Source organism: Nansenia antarctica (assembly GCF_963989245.1).
Source record: "Nansenia antarctica genome assembly, chromosome: 8".
NCBI classification, from domain to species: domain Eukaryota; kingdom Metazoa; phylum Chordata; class Actinopteri; order Argentiniformes; family Microstomatidae; genus Nansenia; species Nansenia antarctica.
Window position 1 is genome coordinate 46,809,148 of NC_137678.1, and position 16,392 is coordinate 46,825,539.

A 16,392-nucleotide genomic window follows, 5' to 3' on the forward strand; every position below is an offset into this window, starting at 1 on the left:
GTAGGAATTTAATGTAAAATATAACCAAGCACATTCGCTTTACTCACAAGTTATGCATTAATCTCAGCAACAACAAGCCATCTTGTAACTGATTGATTTGTAGCAATGGTTGGTCCAATTTCAAGCTGTTGATCTGGAGATGAGAAAAAGGTTTGAGTCTGCATGAACAATTATCAATATCAACTACTAGAGCTTGCTAGCTATGGCCTGTGCCATGTCATATCAAATAGTAAGCTACAGAATTGAGCCTAACTTCTTACTTACCCACTCCAACAGGACCAACACTTTGTCTTCGTCTAGTTCCATGTTCACGACTATCGTCCATTACCAGGCTAAATGGGGAAACATGTCAACACAACAGCAAAAAAGAACAACATGTCAGTCCTGATACACACTTTCCAAGTGCAGATAACTAGCTCCGTATTATCTCGCAACAACAACATTTTAAATACTAGCTAGCTACTTTAGTAGGCTAATAGAATAACAATAACACAAAGTATGTAGCTAGCTACCAATGACTTAGTTAGACGAATAATGATTTGTAAATGAAAATTCTAATGTAGCTAGTTAGGAATCACATACATTGGCTTTACATAGAGCGTTACGACTTTTTACGATACATTTGCCTCAAAATTGGAGCCAGCTTGCTACTTACTTGCGACGTCATCCGTGTTACCACTAATACTATAATATATATTACATACAGACACCACCTCCACTTACATACATACACCTCCTCCGCAGACATGCAGACATACAGACACCTCCTCCACTTGCATACATACACACACTCACACACTACAAAATCGAATACTCTGTGTCCAACTGGAGTCCACAAGCTCACCGCTGACGTTGATAGGGAGGTTCAGGGCTGCTGCCGTGACGATGGACGCACAAACAGTGGCGGCAGCTCCCATGTCAGCCCTCATGGCGTCCATCCCCGAGGGCGGCTTCAGAGAGATCCCACAGCTGCCACCAGAGAGCAGAGAGAAAGGGAGAGAGAGGGTGGACAAGGTATGAGTGAGTGCCTGAAAGGTGATGTCTGTTGTGGTGGAGGTGGTGGTAGGGTGAAGATGATGGCGGTGGTGAAGAAGGAGGTGTGTGTGTTTTACCTGTCGAAGGTGACACCCTTGCCCACCAGCAGCAGTGGAGTGTGTGCTGTTGGGGCAGCTGTTGTAATGCACCTCCAGGAAGACAGGGGGCTCCTCTGAGCCTTTAGGACACACTTAGGAACGCCCCCGTTTTCTGCTCCTCGATCCACTCCAGAGGCGTTACAAGTTTGCTCACACACACAAAGGTTGGTCAACACACACACACGCACACACACAAACAGAGACGCGTACACACACACACTCACACCTTTTATGGACGGTGACCCAGCCATGACACCACCCTCCAACCCCAACACCCTCCAGCCAGCCATGACACCACCACCCTCCAACCAGCCACAACACCACTACCACCCTCCACCCAGCCACAACACCACCAACCTCCACCCTAAAACACTAAACCCTCCACCCAGCCATGACACCACCACCCTCCACCCAGCCATGACACCACCCTCCACCCTAACACACTCAACCCTTCACCCAATGACCTAGCCATAACACAACCACCCTCCAACCCAAACACCCTCCACCCAGCCATGACACCACCACCCTCCACCCAGCCACAACAACACCACCACCCTCCACCCTAACACACTCAGCCCAGCCATAACACCACCCTCCAACCCCACCACCCTCGACCCAGCCATGACACCATCACCCTCCAACCCCAACACCCTCCACCCAGCAATGACACTACCACCCTCCACCCAGCCACGACTCCACCAATCCTAAATAAAATGATTTATTGCCTTCGCTAAAAGTATATTTATTTACAAGTGTTTACAAATATTAGACACCACCACCCTCCCCCCAGCCACGAAACCACAACCCTCCACCTAACCACAACGCCACCACCCTCAATCCATCCATCCACCCAGCCATAACACCACCACCCTCCACCCAGCCACAACACCTCCACCCAGCCACAACAACACCACCACCCTCCCCCCAGCCACAAAACCACAACCCTCCACCTAACCACAACGCCACCACCCTCAATCCATCCATCCATCCAGCCACAACACCAACCTCCACCCATTCACAACCACAACACCACCACCCTCCAACCTCGACCCAGCCATGACACCACCACCCTCCAACCCCAACACCCAGCACCCTCCACCAAGCCATGACACCACCACCCTCCACCCAACCATGACAACACCACACTCCACCCAGCAATGACACTACCACCCTCCACCCAGCCACGACACCACCAATCCTAAATAAAAGGCTTATTGCCTTCGCGAAAAGTATATTTACAAGTGTTTACAAATATTAGACACCACCACCCTCCCCCCAGCCACGAAACCACAACCCTCCACCCAACCACAATGCCACCACCTTCCATCCACCCAGCCACAACACTATCACCCTCTACCCAGCCACGAAACCACCACCCTCCACCCAGCCACAACACTACCACCCTCCACCCAGCCACAACATCACCATCCTCCACCCATTCACAACCACAACACCACCACCCTCAACACCACCACCCTCCAACCCCACCACCCTCGACCCAGCCATGACACCACCACCCTCCAACCCCAACACCCAGCACCCTCCACCAAGCCATGACACCACCACCCTCCACCCAACCATGACAACACCACACTCCACCCAGCAATGACACTACCACCCTCCACCCAGCCACGACACCACCAATCCTAAATAAAAGGCTTTATTGCCTTCGCGAAAAGTATATTTACAAGTGTTTACAAATATTAGACACCACCACCCTCCCCCCAGCCACGAAACCACAACCCTCCACCCAACCACAATGCCACCACCTTCCATCCACCCAGCCACAACACCACCACCCTCCACCCAGCCACGAAACCACCACCCTCCACCCAGCCACAAAACCACCACCCTCCACCCAGCCACAAAACCACCACCCTCCACCCAGCCACAACATCACCCTCCACCCAGCCACAACATCACCATCCTCCCCTCAGCCACGAAACCACCATCCTCCCCTCAGCCACGAAACCACCATCCTCCCCTCAGCCACGAAACCACCATCCTCCCCTCAGCCACGAAACCACCATCCTCCCCTCAGCCACGAAACCACCATCCTCCCCTCAGCCACGAAACCACCACCCTCCCCTCAGCCACGAAACCACCATCCTCCCCTCAGCCACGAAACCACCATCCTCCCCTCAGCCACGAAACCACCATCCTCCCCTCAGCCACGAAACCACCATCCTCCCCTCAGCCACGAAAACACCATCCTCCCCTCAGCCACGAAACCACCATCCTCCCCTCAGCCACGAAACCACCATCCTCCCCTCAGCCACGAAACCACCACCACCCTCCATCCATCCACCCAACCAACCTCCACCCAGCCACGACATCACCACCCTCCACCCTGCCACAACATCACCACCCTCCACCCAGCCACAACATCACCAACCTCCACCCAGCCATGACACCACCCTCTTACAAGTGTTTACAAATATTACTGACAACAGTCATATAACATTAACAATGACCCAAAAACAACTGGGGATTAACAAAGGGTAGGAGAAGGACCATGCGAACGGTGTCACAACAAAACACAACCCTATTCTTCCCTACCCCTCTGACCTACCTATATCACATACTAACTAACCTACCCGGAACCTAAACTACCTGCTACAGAACTACGGGGCGTGACACCCGCTCGCTTCTTACCTAATGTTTTTAGACAGCGGTTATCTACGTGATGTAATGTATACCCCAGGGTATCTTACCTAGCCCTTCTCCCGTGGGGAAGAAAAGAGAAAACAGGGGTCCATCAACACACTAAACCCACAGCTATGAACAAAAGAAACAATTTCTGGTAACAGATTATAAACAAATTAGTCAAACAAAACACCACCCCTTCCCTCTCTCGCTACACATGACAAAACACACATTAAGTAGGAGATGATCTTCTGGGTTTGGATGACAACTGATTGAACACAGGTGAGGGCTGACGAGATAACGATGATGGACAGGACCCAATAACCAACAGGGGAGGAACCACATGCACACCACTTCACCTAGGGGGAGACAGACAGAATGAAAACAAAAACAGACACAGGACATAATACAATACATACAAGTCTGTAACACTTGCATACATACAGACACCACCTCCACTTACATACATACACCTCCTCCACTTACATACATACAGACACCACCTCCACTTACATACATACACCTCCTCCGCAGACATGCAGACATGCACACAGACATACAGACAGACATACAGTCATACAGACACCTCCTCCACTTGCATACATACACACACTCACACACTACAAAATCGAATACTCTGTCCAACTGGAGTCCACAAGCTCACCGCTGACGTTGATAGGGAGGTTCAGGGCTGCTGTCGTGACGATGGACGCACAAACAGTGGCGGCAGCTCCCATGTCAGCCCTCATGGCGTCCATCCCCGAGGGCGGCTTCAGAGAGATCCTACAGCTGCCACCAGAGAGCAGAGAGAAAGGGAGAGAGAGGGTGGACAAGGTATGAGTGAGTGCCTGAAAGGTGATGTCTGTTGTGGTGGAGGTGGTGGTAGGGTGAAGATGATGGCGGTGGTGAAGAAGGAGGTGTGTGTGTTTTACCTGTCGAAGGTGACACCCTTGCCCACCAGCAGCAGTGGAGTGTGTGCTGTTGGGGCAGCTGTTGTAATGCACCTCCAGGAAGACAGGGGGCTCCTCTGAGCCTTTAGGACACACTTAGGAACGCCCCTGTTTTCTGCTCCTCGATCCACTCCAGAGGCCTGGGAGAGGGGCGTTACAAGTTTGCTCACACACACAAAGGTTGGTCAACACACACACACACGCACACAAACAGAGACGCGTACACACACACACACTCACACCTTTTATGGACGGTGACCCAGCCATGACACCACCCTCCAACCCCAACACCCTCCAGCCATCCATGACACCACCACCCTCCAACCAGCCACAACACCACCACCACCCTCCACCCAGCCACAACACCACCAACCTCCACCCTAAAACACTAAACCCTCCACCCAGCCATGACACCACCACCCTCCACCCAGCCATGACACCACCCTCCACCCTAACACACTCAACCCTTCACCCAACGACCTAGCCATAACACAACCACCCTCCAACCCAAACACCCTCCACCCAGCCATGACACCACCACCCTCCACCCAGCCATGACACCACCACCCTCCACCGAGCCACAACAACACCACCACCCTCCACCCTAACACACTCCACCCAGCCATAACACCACCCTCCAACCCCACCACCCTCGACCCAGCCATGACACCATCACCCTCCAACCCCAACACCCTCCACCCAGCAATGACACTACCACCCTCCACCCAGCCACGACTCCACCAATCCTAAATAAAATGATTTATTGCCTTCGCTAAAAGTATATTTATTTACAAGTGTTTACAAATATTAGACACCATCACCCTCCCCCCAGCCACGAAACCACAACCCTCCACCTAACCACAACGCCCCCACCCTCAATCCATCCATCCACCTAGCCATAACACCACCACCCTCCACCCAGCCACAACACCTCCACCCAGCCACAACAACACCACCACCCTCCCCACAGCCACAAAACCACAACCCTCCACCTAACCACAACGCCACCACCCTCAATCCATCCATCCATCCAGCCACAACACCACCAACCTCCACCTAACCACAACGCCACCACCCTCAATCCATCCATCCAGCCACAACACCACCAACCTCCACCCAGCCACAACACTACCACCCTCCACCCAGCCACAACATCACCATCCTCCACCCATTCACAACCACAACACCACCACCCTCAACACCACCACCCTCCAACCCCACCACCCTCGACCCAGCCATGACACCACCACCCTCGAACCCCCAGCACCCTCCACCAAGCCATGACACCACCACCCTCCACCCAACCATGACAACACCACACTCCACCCAGCAATGACACTACCACCCTCCACCCAGCCACGACACCACCAATCCTAAATAAAAGGCTTTATTGCCTTCGCGAAAAGTATATTTACAAGTGTTTACAAATATTAGACACCACCACCCTCCACCCAACCATGAAACCACCACCCTCCACCCAACCACAATGCCACCACCTTCCATCCACCCAGCCACAACACCACCACCCTCCACCCAGCCACGAAACCACCACCCTCCACCCAACCACAATGCCACCACCTTCCACCCAGCCACGAAACCACAGCCTTCCAGCCACAACACCACCACCCTCCCCTCAGCCACGAAACCACCATCCTCCCCTCAGCCACGAAACCACCATCCTCCCCTCAGCCACGAAACCACCATCCTCCCCTCAGCCACGAAACCACCACCACCCTCCATCCATCCACGAAACCACAACCCTCCACCCAACCACAATGCCACCACCTTCCATCCAACCACGACATCACCACCCTCCACCCAACCACAACATCACCACCCTCCACCCAACCACGACATCACCCTTTGGTCGTCTTTTACACGTTCATCATGAATGAACAATAACTAACCGGCTAACCCTTTAAACTGAAACAAAACCCCGGAATTGCTAAACGTCAAACAATAGTCCAAACTTAAATAACAAGATAGTAATACGTCATTGTCGCACGCTCTCCAAACACACAGCCAACTCTGCCACAGGTGTCTGTGGTTTCCTCTCACTCATTCAATCATCTGTCACGCCCCCGTGCACTTCCTCAAACTAAACAACATTTATACAAATTAATCAATGGGCAGAAAGAGTGATACTATAGGCATACATGACTTGCACTGGGCAAAACAATTACACCACCATGCATCACTATTGTAGTGTTTGGCAAACTGTTGCGTCGCTGAGTGAGCATTGGTAGATCCTACTAGTACAGACTTTACACTCAAACAGGCTTTCTCTCTCTCGCTGATCTCCTTATCTCAGGTTCTGGATTCACTACACTTGTCTTTATGAATGAGTTAACATTATTTATTTAGAATGATTGAGATCAAAACAATGTACATTGAATGAACAATACTGTTTAAATGCGTTTACGTAGCACTCATCTGATACTGTGACGGCTATGAGTAGCCTGGTTGTCTGTGTGTTTGTGTGTATGTCTCTTTAACAGCCATAGGAGATAAGTCCAGTCCAGAGGATCCCCCCCCCCTTGATAATTGCCAATCAACTCCAGCAGTGGTCAATCAACTCCAGCCAATCAACTCCAGCCGATCAACTCCAAACCAGCCAATCATCAGAGGCCACATCATTTAAAAGACATTGACATGAAAGCAGCAGGAGCTGTGTGCCCACCATTCTTTTGTTGTACTACTTTGTTAGTTTGATACTTGTTAGTTTGATACTTGTTAGTTTGATACTTGTTAGTTTGATACTTGTTAGTTTATACCTTGTGTTAGAAACCTGTTAGTAATTATTGTTTAAAGAACCATCACGGATGAGTTTATTGTTTATTTTTGTTTGAAGCATTTGTTGTAACTCCAGTTCTGTTTTTCTCAATACCAATAAGACTTTAATTTATCCTTGCTATAATAAAACTCCTTGTTACATAACACCAGTAATACTTTGTTACTTCTTCTTCTCCCTAGCGAACGTAGAACGTAACAGATACACTGCAATACTAATGTATGAACACGTGAGGGCGCTATCATCACGGCCATATAGCAGAAACACTAGGCACGGCGCCATCTGGTGGTCAACTGTCGTCAGCACAACACAAAGCGAATTGGCGAATCCAGAACTTCATGAGAATATTTCCTATTCAGTGGTTGAAACTATCACACATCTGGCACTCCGAATTGTTTCAGCAGCAGTATAAAAAACTGTTATATTTTCCAATGTTTTTATTTATATGAAAGGCCTCCTATTATTGATGAATGTATCCAGCTGTGTAGCAGCACAGTAACATTCCACTCCATGGAATGGAAAAGCAGTGGGATCACCAGCGCCCTCATGTGGACAACATCATAACCTGCAGCCTGCCACCTGGGTGCACTGATACTGTAGCTACAAGGAGGAAACTAGACTCTCAAACAGTCTGGATAGAATAATGGGGTGACATACGTTTTATTGCATAAAAATAGCAGGAATACAATGACCATTTTAGAACAGGAAGAATGGTTGAACTGACTCAGGCTGTAGAGCAAATATAATAATATCAGTTTTCACATGAATGTTTGGCAGAGACTTTTGGCTATGTTTTGTTGATAGCAAAACATGTCTAATATTGATAATCTGACTCCAATGTAATTATCCTATGTGCTTAGTTTTTTCTCCTCATACAGGGTTAGGGTTACACTGGTCAGATCGCTGTCATACAAAATCTCTGCTAGTCTGAGCAGAACAAGGATAGCGGGAGGATAGAAATTAATAATATTAGTGTTTCTGTGTGTCAAAGCGGGAAAAGCAAGGCTAGATGTATGCAAATAAATGATGTATCAATTTCTTCCCCGTGTATGATACTGAAGGTAAATTTATCAATGTTCAAACCTTTAAAAATGAAAGTGTTGAAAAAAAGTTCTGTGGAAAACGTCTGGCCACAGCACATAGTGAGAGGGCTGCCACACGGTACACGTTTATCATGAATGAAAAATAACAAACCGGCTAACCCTTTAAACTGAAACAAAAACCCGGAATTGCTAAACGTCAAACAACAGTCCAAACTTTAATAACAAGATAAAAATACAATACAATTGACAGATTGGTTTGGTTCTCTCCTTCTCTGTGGTAACATTCTTTCGACTGACCATTGCCAAATACCACACACTATCAATGCGCTTACATCTACTGAATTAAAATGTAAGACCTTACCAACACCGGCTTGTTTTCTGCAGAAGATCAAATCTGGATGATGTTTAGCCATTGTAGGCGAACGCAGGGCATGCGATAGTTGTGGCGAACTTTCAACTTTGACCCATACAACTCTATGAACATAAAATTCTTCTTTTCTTATATTCTCTTCTTCAGATCGCAAATTATAAATTATCTATCCTACATAGAAATGATCGTGCTATAAAAAAATAATTGTGAATTAACTAAGAAAATATTAATTATCGTCGCTCAGAAAGGTCAGAACTAAACAAATGAACATTTCCAAAAAAATTGTATTAACAGCTTCTGATGCCTCAATCTGCCTGAGCCTGTGTGCTTGGAGCATGGATTAAGGGCTCCGTTATGTCAAAGACATCAATGAGTTCCTAGGAGACAGAAAACAACAAAGCATGAGATGACATCAAATAAAACAACCTTTTTACAATCAGCTGGTTGTCAAATGTGTGAACATAAATTATATTAACTTGTTGAAAAAGAGCATTAAAAAAGTCCTTTAAGTTATGAACAAAAATATGATGTTTGGTGTGTGAGATAGATGAGCTTAGTGAGTAAGATACAAAGGGTCTGATGGGTACAGAGCTAGAGTGATGGGTATAGAGCTAGAGTGATGAGTATAGAGCTAGAGTGATGGGTATAGAGCTAGAGTGGTGGGTATAGAACTAGAGTGATGGGTATAGAGCTAGAGTGATGAGTATAGAGCTAGAGTGATGGGTATAGAGCTAGAGTGATGAGTATAGAGCTAGAGTGATGGGTATAGAGTGGTGGGTATAGAACTAGAGTGATGGGTATAGAGCTAGAGTGATGAGTATAGAGCTAGAGTGATGAGTATAGAGCTAGAGTGATGGGTATAGAGCTAGAGTGATGAGTATAGAGCTAGAGTGATGGGTATAGAGCTAGAGTGATGAGTATAGAGCTAGAGTGATGAGTATAGAGCTAGAGTGATGAGTATAGAGCTAGAGTGATGAGTATAGAACTAGAGTGATGAGTATAGAGCTAGAGTGATGGGTATAGAGCTAGAGTGATGGGTATAGAGCTAGAGTGATGGGTATAGAGCTAGAGCATCCCTCACCCTCCAGCTCTTACGGCTGATGGAGATGACACACTGCTGTGTGGACGACCCTCCAGCCTCCACCTCCCCTTCCTCCACAGGAGCTGAATCACATGAAGCACTCACATTAATAATGACCCAGTATTATTGAATCACATGCACTCACATTAATAACGACCTGTTATTCCTGCAGAACAACCTGAGATAATTCTTGCAGAATAATGGGAAGGAAGCAACATCAAGAACAGGACTCGTAAACATGAAACCTCACAGATATTACTCCTACCAGGGCGGCTAATACAACCACAACACCTTGTGACGTTAGAATTATAAGGTTCTATCTCCATTTTTGTCAAAATTGAGTTTTTTATATAATCTGATCCATTAGGTGTTTACTAATGCCTGTGTGGTGTTATTTTTTAAATGTTGATTTTTTTTTGTTAGTAATTCATAAAATACAAAGGTTTCATCTCACAAAACATAATGGAATGTAAAAACTTTGACGCTCAATATCTCTGAACTACCCTAAACGGAGATAGACCTAGAACCTTATCATTCTAAGCTCACGACCTGCACACATATTTATGACTCATTAAAGACTCATACACATGCGTACGGAAGGTGTGATGGGAAATGTAGTTTTTTTCTTACCGATACAAGGCAACTTGTCGTTATCCAGGTACATCCTTGCCAAACCATCCTAAGGAACACAAAATATAGGAATACAATAATTCTTCCATTGGCTATGTAATAGTAAATGTAGGAATCTTAAAGTTGTATCTCCCTATGTATATACAGTACTATCTGCATCTCATAAATGAGTAGCAGTGCTGCAGTGGTGGTTGCCCCCCCCATCGATTGATAACTATACCTATCAAACATAAGCCACTCACCCTGATCAGAAAAGACGTATGGAAAATGTTCTCCACTGTCCGCGAGAACGAGTTGGGATCGATCACAAACGCATAATATGAGATAGGTGATGTCGCTGTGAAGAGAGACACAACGGCTATCGATCTGATATACAATTATTAACTTAAATGTAAACATCAAGTCGATATATATAATACAATATAATATATATCAAAACAACAGTCAAAACTCACGGTCATCAGTAGCTTCGCAAGTATCCCAGAATCCTCTCTACCTCCTTCTCAGTTGCCTCCTGGTGGGATTCTTCAAAGTTCATCAACTGCAAGATAAAGTCAAGCAAACTACAGTTAAAAAACATGACCTATTTCCCCCATCTTGGACTCTGGGTGACCTCACTTAAAATGACAAACAAGTGTAAACATGTCGTCCTCCACAAATGATGTAGCGCCACACCGTGTGTGAATTGGTAACAATTAGGTATTCAAACGTATGACTAAAAAGCTACCAGAAAGTGTTGTGCTCCTTTGCTTTTTACAGAGTTGTTGTGTTTATTTGAAAGCGGTCCATAGATTTGAGGTAGGTGGAAAAGTTACCGTTGCTGGCCAAAAGATGGAGTCTGATATGTGATATATAACTAGTAGCACGAGTTATAGTGGTGCTATAAATAGATAGCACTAATGGTGGTCTAACAATGATACTCCACACTGTCTGGACTTGTACCTAGCTGCCTGAAGCTAAACGTTATTCCAACAGCAGTGGAGTTTAGCAGACAGGAAGATGTTAGCTCACGCATCATGTGACTTGGATGAGACGTAGACCCCCCCCTCTAAAAAATACATAAATTAGGTAACATCACTATCCTCCAAACACAAATCGTGAGCTTAGAATTATACGGTTCTATCTCCGTCTACGGTAGTTCAGAGATATTGAGCGTCAAAGTTTTTACATTCCATTATGTTTTGTCAGATGGAACCTTTGTATTTTATGAATTACTAACTCAAAAATGTCAACATTTTAAAAATAACACCACACAGGCTTTAATAAACACCTAATGGATCAGATTATGTAAAAAAACTCAATTTTGACAAAAATGGAGATAGAACCTTATAATTCTAACGCCACGATATGTTGAGTGTGTGAAGTACAGAGACCTGCATGGGCATGGTCCTCTTGGCTTCCTGGCCGGGCACCTTCCTCTGCCTCTCTACCCGTTGCCTTGGTGGAGGTGGCTCTGCCGGGAACGAGCCCAGCCTGGTAGAAAACAGACACTGGGATTAATCAGAGATATACTCTCCATGCAAAAATACAGGGGAAAATCATCCAAGACGATAACAATTAGTTATTATTAGTCAACTTGATCAATTTCTTCCATGCACATAACGAGATGGAGTGGTGTGTGTGTACCCAAGTGCTGCAATAACGCAGGCGTCAAGGTTCACAATAATCCAAAACGTAGGTACTTTACTAGGAAACTCAGGTAAATACAGATACATACGACAGTGAAGGCTCAGGACTGAACATAGGGTGACAATTGAGTCAGGTTTATATGCTGGTCGGATAACAAGACACATGTTGGTCAGTACGGTAGACACCTTTGTCTCGATCCTCACAAAGAGGTGAAGGAGAAGGAGACACTCACATGTAGTGGAAGGTCGGGGCTGTCCTGAAGCAGCACTCTGCTCTCTTAGCCAACTTCTGCCAGGCATCAGCGGGTAGGTAGCCGCCGGTTGCGCCATCCTTCTCTGCTTCCTCCTCCTCATCCTCCAATCGATTCAGCCCCATGAAGGAGAGCTGGGTAATCCATCCAAAACACAAACAGTGTTTCAGCAATCAGACTTATACAAAGTCCTGAACAAGCAAATTTGACAAGACTTGTGACAACCATATCAATAGACATCCTGACATCTGGCTAGTTAAATGCAGATACAATGATATGGTCCCTGACAAAGATACTTTGCTTCTGGGAGATTACTAGAGATGATTTCTATCAGAGTAACTACTATCTTCATCCTCCACCACCTCCTACTCTGACTCACAAGGTTCTCAGTGAAGGCAGCCGGGTCAAAGGTAGATCCCCCAGCATGCAGTTGGCTGGCCTTCTCTTTGCCAAGGTCTGTTGCTAGAATGAGGAGCTGGGCATCCAGCACTGCCTCCCGGGGCTGATGAACTGTGAGGGAAAACAAAGAGCGACGTCATTATTAAAGCAGGAGGGGAAATGGACTGTGAAAGGTGGTGGGAAGAGGCACTTTGCTTATAGAGTTCATAGGTCCATATATATTTGGACACTGACAGAACGTTCATAATTTTGGCTCTTTACACCACCACAATAGACTTGAAATGAAACAATCAAGATGTGCAGACGTTCAGCATTGATTGAGGGTAATTTGAGGGTAATCAGATGAACAGTGTAGGAATTTCAACAGTTTCTACATGTGACCCCCCTTTTTTTAATATAGTAGGTTAAACCCTGAACACCATGGATTGAATAGGTTGGAAAACCCTAAAACAAATAGCACACAAAGCAAGGTGGGTAAACTCTATTCACTAAGATAAAAAGGTTCAAACAGTTTACTTGCATTCACTGGACTAACATCACTGATGCCATCGTTGGTATTGTGTGGTTTAAATAAAGTTTAGTAAACCAAGATAGACGAGAGACGCACACAAATAAACAGGTGAAGTTGTTTCTTTGAACAGTAAAGATAATGCACATTATTTAGAAACTATAACCACAGCCCTGAGGTTACAATGTTTGACAATAGAAAACAGGCTTGAACAAAGCCACTTACTCCGCGACGATGGCATTTCATAATTCAAGTGCAACTCCCAAAATAGATCTATCATGTACCGAACAGATGGGCTCACTAACATTGTTTACTTCTTCTTCATTCTGGTTTCTGCCTTTTCCATGGCGTAAAAGAGACCGTCGACAAAATACTTAGGGCGAAAATGAACTTCACAATTTTGGACTCCGGCCCATGCCTTATGCAGAAAGGTGAGAGAGAATATTTATCATAGCATACCTTCTTTAAAAAGTTTGTTGGCCTCCTCCAGAACCTCAGTGAGTTTGTTGTTTTTGGGTTTCAACATGTCCTCTCGGTTTTCTGTGAACAGATATAATCAATGGTCAAGCCAACTCAGTATCCCTGAAAGGTGTCAAAAATAGTTACACAAAGTGGGGGAAATATGGCAGTCCTAAACAAGACTATCATGCTTTATACAACAGTTAGTTCCGACCAAGTAATTTGATTGGACAAGAGGCATTCCATGAGTGCTGATATACAGTATAACAGCACTGGGACCTTTAACTATGTATCACTCCGCCGCACAGATGTTCTACTAAATGACCGTTAATTAGACTACATGTTTGTGTTCAGGTTACTAGGCAACCGTCCATTTGAAGTTCAGTTGCGGAACTATTTTTTGTTTATTTTTATGATTAAATAAACAAACAAATCATAATCTGTTGTCGCTTATTACTGTTAACTAATAAATCGCGCTGTAGAACTGTTGTATAAAAGCAATATCACACTCGAGGTCTGCGGCCTCGTACCTACGACCGAATCACAGCCGTGCTGATATTCAGTATAACACACTCCCTCTCGTGTGATATTGCTTAAGTGTCCTCCACTCACGTTGAACCGTGCTGATGAGGTCTCGGTACTTGCTCCGGATCTCACTCCTTCGAGCCAGGTCATCACCATCATCCATCATGTCTACCGGACTGCATCCTGCCTCATCATCATCACCACCTGTGTCTCCGCCCTTCTCCGCTCTCCCATCCTGTCTGGCCATGGACTCTTCACCTCTGTTTACTGCTCTCCGGCTCATCTTGGACGAATTAGGTGTTCTGTGGTCTTCTAACCTCTTTTCCTCTTCCAAACTGAGACGTGATGGGGGGGGGGGGGGGGGGGGGAAACGTTTGGATTAGTAAAGAAGTGTAGCTAACCCTTCTGTGGTGGATGTTGGATTAAGAATGCCACGGTGATTCACTTAGACAGATATATATATATATATATTGTAAATCGATTTGCATGAAGGCTTCGGTTAAATGTAAAAATAAAAATAAATAAATCAATCAAGTATCGAACAGGCAACCTTCAGACTAGGGCTGCAACTAACGATTATTTTGGTAGTCGACTAATCTGTCGATTGTTTTTTCGATTAGTCGCGATTAGTCGTGTGGCCGCGGCAGTGGCCGCGGGCTCCAGTGCATGTTGTACCTCACCTTCTCAAGTCTGCACACCTGTGAATGTCACCCTGTTGTCCAGTCTCTCTGGCTTAACATACGTTCCCATTGCAAATTCAAATAATGACTCATGAAATATTTGAATTTGGACCTTCCAAAACATTTAATACATACAATAATCAATCTTTGTTTCAATGAAACAAAATAAATAATAAACGGATTTATGCTTCTGCGTCACACCGACGACGCGCCCCTTCCCCGATTACTCACTCAATCCATTGCGTCGCAGTATTTTGGCTTGACTAGCGAGTTTGTGTTGTGATTTTCAACAACGTTGAAATGTATTTCCGTGTTTCAAAATAAAAATCAGAACATTTTGATTGGTTGCCGACTTGCGGCTCAATTGACCAGCCAGTGTCACATATGCCCATGTCGGCATGGGTTCAGATCCATGCCCTGCTGCAATACCCTCTCCTCCTTACTTCCTGTCTTTCACTAAAGTCTCTGTTATGTGATTAAGAAAATAATTGACACACAGACAGACACATACACACACACACACACACACACACACACACACAGACAGACACATACACACACACACTCACACTCTCACACACACACACACACACACTCACTCACATACACACACTCACACACACACACACACACACACACACACACACTAAGTGTGACACCTCTTTTCACATCTACTCATCGAGCTGAGTCCAACGGTATGAAAACCTCTAGCACAAAGTAAGTGTGTGTGTGTGTGCGCTTCTCTACTCCAGCTCACACAGCTCAGCACTGTCACCATGGTCACCATACACCCCAAACCCAGGATAGAGGGGCTGAGTGAAGGTGGTCTGGACTCTGTGGAGGAGGGTCATGGTGTCAGAGGAGACGCTGTAGAAGGACAGACTACCTGCCCTGTGATCCCACAGGCACTAGTCACTAGGAAGCATCCATACCATCGGTAATAGTCACTAAAAAGTGTCCCTACCATGGGCACTAGTCACTAGGAAGTGTCCCTACCATGGGCACTAGTCACAAGGAAGTGTCCCTACCAAGGGCACTAGCCACTAGGAAGCATCCCTACCAAGTGTCCCTACCAAGTGTCCATAGCATCCCAACCAAGTGTCCCAAGCAATTGTCCATAGCATCCCTAGCAATTGTCCATAGCATCCCTAGCAATTGTCCATAGCATCGCTAGCACCTGCACTCACCATCAACACCGGAGCACCGCAGGGTTGTGTGTTGAGCGCATTCCTCTACACAAGTCTACACCAACGACTGCACCAGTCCATCACCCATCACTACCTAACTTAAGTACTCAG

The 16,392-nt window shown here is 46.0% G+C and overlaps 1 pseudogene across 1 annotated transcript; it reads right to left on the reverse strand.

Annotated features, from left to right (window-relative positions):
* Positions 1–324: 324 nt before the first annotated feature.
* Positions 325–14,697, reverse strand: LOC308164283 (non-structural maintenance of chromosomes element 4 homolog A-like; annotated as a pseudogene). The gene is made up of 15 exons: positions 14,502–14,697; positions 13,890–13,970; positions 12,903–13,033; positions 12,506–12,657; positions 12,018–12,117; positions 11,100–11,185; positions 10,887–10,981; positions 10,645–10,693; positions 10,015–10,097; positions 9,248–9,310; positions 4,712–4,869; positions 4,444–4,568; positions 1,113–1,170; positions 845–969; positions 325–332 (listed from the first exon to the last, which is right to left on the reverse strand). The product of its transcript is annotated as a non-structural maintenance of chromosomes element 4 homolog A-like (transcript).
* Between the last annotated feature and the right edge of the window lie 1,695 nt (positions 14,698–16,392).